The 2591-nt window shown below is 53.1% G+C and overlaps 1 long non-coding RNA gene across 1 annotated transcript; it reads left to right on the forward strand.

Annotated features, from left to right (window-relative positions):
* The first annotated feature begins 598 nt into the window (after positions 1-598).
* On the forward strand, positions 599-1618 carry LOC114041116. The gene is made up of 3 exons (XR_003568883.1): positions 599-684; positions 837-999; positions 1247-1618. It is a non-coding gene; the product is annotated as an uncharacterized LOC114041116 (long non-coding RNA).
* The last annotated feature ends 973 nt before the right edge of the window (positions 1619-2591 follow it).

Raw genomic sequence — 2591 nt, forward strand, 5'->3', positions numbered from 1 at the left:
GTGTGTGTGTGTGTGTGTGTGTGTGTGTGTGTGTGTGTGTGTGTGTGCCTTTCAGCTCTAAGTCTCTGATTCCCAAGCTATTACCCAAGGGGCTACTAGGAGAGGGAGACACTGAGAGTGGCAGAGGAGGGGAAGGGGGACGAGGTGAGGGGCCTAGCACTCTGGGGCTGGGAAGCTGAGGCCCCAGGGAGGGAGCCTCGAATAAAGGTTGTTTGGAAGCCCCAACCCCCACCCAGGACTTCCACTTATGGCCACTGGCTGCAGGTTTCTGGGGAGGCTTTAGGAGAGGGGACCCCTTGTATGCTCTCAGCAACCTGGGACACGAATGTCATTACTAAGCCCTGTCTTGGTTTGGAGCTGACAAAGGGATGTGAACCTAAAGGTGGGAGCTGCCAGGCTGCCCACCGTGATGGAGGGCTCTGGGATTAGGGGGATCGGAGGCCCCCACACAAAAGGCAGGGCAGGGCCAGGCAGCTGTGAGCCAGGAGCGGGAAGAGCAAACAGTCTTACACAGCCCTGTGTTTACTCACCGAGGGCTAAAATAATCTCATTGTTTTCCAACTGTGAGTTGACAGCAGTTAAGATTCTGCTGTGAACTTACGAAGCTTAGAGGGGCAAGAGACACAAAAGAGGCGGCTTGTTTCCCAAGCGCACACCTAGAAAACCTACAAACGTGACTGCCAGGTGAGAATCGGTGTTGGAGGGCGGGCCAGCCTGCCTGGGAGCTCCTGGGGCCTCTTGTCTCCAGAGCTGGGGGAGGGGTGGGACAGCCAACCACCTCCAGGGACTGAGGGACGCAGCCCCACAAATGGTAAAGGCCACAGGGGTTCCTCTAGGACCCCTCGAAAGCCCACCCAAGGCCTGGAGAGCTGGAAGAATGCGCCCTGAGGAGTGCAGCTTTTGGAAGGGAGTCCAGAGACTAGCCGGTCCAGCCCCCTCATTTACAGAGGAGGAAACTGAGGCTGAGGGAGATGAAGAGACCTGCTCCAGGTCATACAGGTAGTATCAAAGGTGGGCTGCTCCACGTGCCGGGTGGGTGCAGTCACATTGGGACACCCTGGAACAAGCTGGATACTGGGGAGAGGAAGGGAGATTAGGCAGCACTGTGTGGGTGCATATGTGGGCTATCCCCACCACAGGGTTTCTGCTGAGTCTGGAGACGCACATCAGCAGGCCGCAAGCTGTCAAGGACTTTATTAGGAGAGGGTTAAAAAAGGATTTTGAAAATGAACATTGATCAATGCAGGGATCATCACGACTTCACAGGACCGACGGCGAAAGATGTCCCTCACCTCTTGGAAAAGAAGTGGTGGACGACAGATGGAGAATGAGAAATACATCGGCAGACCAGGCCAGTATCTTGACTTTTTCTTAACCGAAATCCTTGGTTACAAGAAAGAGATTGATTGGAGGGATAGGATGGAGGCAGGGGAGTCTTTGAGAAGCAACTTTAATTGAGAAGAAAAATATCAATAAAATGAGACACAACGTGGACCCCCTGCAGCCTCTCGCTGTGCCATGGACAGCCTCCTCTGACAGTGCTGTCCCGATGGTCTTTGTCCAGACTCCTGCTCGCTCCCCACCCCACCCCCCACTCTGGGGATTGCTGGGTTGTGTCTTTTCCTGTGGAATTTAATGTTACGATGTGTTATCCTCCCCAACAAACACTGGTTGAGCTCCTATTAGGGGCAGGGCATTGTTCGAGATTCCGAGAATGAATGAAACCACATTTATTAAGTACCTTACTGTGTGCGGAGCTCTGGCCTAACATAAGCTCCTGTTTGTTGTCTCAGGTGGATGCATTGTCTGGGAGAGTTGTAATTCACAGAAAGATTTTTGTCACTTAGAGAGAGGCAGGGTGGTAAAACAGAGAGAAAGCGATTATGAGTTTTTAAAGGTCAGAAGACTAAGCCAGGAGGAAGTCCAAGAGTAACTGGGGTCCGTAGTGGGGGCTGCGTGGACTTCCTCCTGGCTTAATCCTCTGACCGACTGAAGCTCACAAGGTTGTAGCCTGTAGGGTTCCTGGGGCCACGATGGCCTTGGATGGGGATGGGGGTGGCGTCTCCCTCTCTCCCTCTCACCATCAGCTGGAAGATGCCACACCAAGAGAAAGTCCTGTTTTCTAGCCAATCAATGAGGCTTCTCTTTGCCATGTGGTTAACAGACCGGGCACATTAGAATGTCTACACACGCTCTGAAGTCTCTCCAAGGTATTTCTATTACGCATGATTGCAATTCTCCCAGAAACAGGATTCTCAGCTTCATCCGAGTTGGGGAATGCATCGGGGTTCTCCGCACATGTTCATAAGGACCGGGCTCGGTGGGAGGGTCCTCTTCCATGAGCAATATAAAAGACACCCCAACCCCTCAGGGTTACCCCTAAATGCATGAGCTCTTGGGGCCTGGGTGGGGAGAATGAGCTCAGAGCCTGGGGAGATATGTCAGTGTAATTTGGAGAGGGGACAACCCGCAAACGATCAGGGGACTCAGGAAAGGCTTCCTGTAGGAAGGGGAACCTTGAGAAAAGCCAAGGATTCTGCCTCCGAGCATCTGAGGGGCTTGTAGGTAGGGGAAGAGGCTCCAAAGGAAAG

This window comes from Vombatus ursinus, unplaced genomic scaffold (genome assembly GCF_900497805.2).
Source record: "Vombatus ursinus unplaced genomic scaffold, bare-nosed wombat genome assembly UNPS02014167.1, whole genome shotgun sequence".
In the NCBI taxonomy this organism is placed as follows: domain Eukaryota; kingdom Metazoa; phylum Chordata; class Mammalia; order Diprotodontia; family Vombatidae; genus Vombatus; species Vombatus ursinus.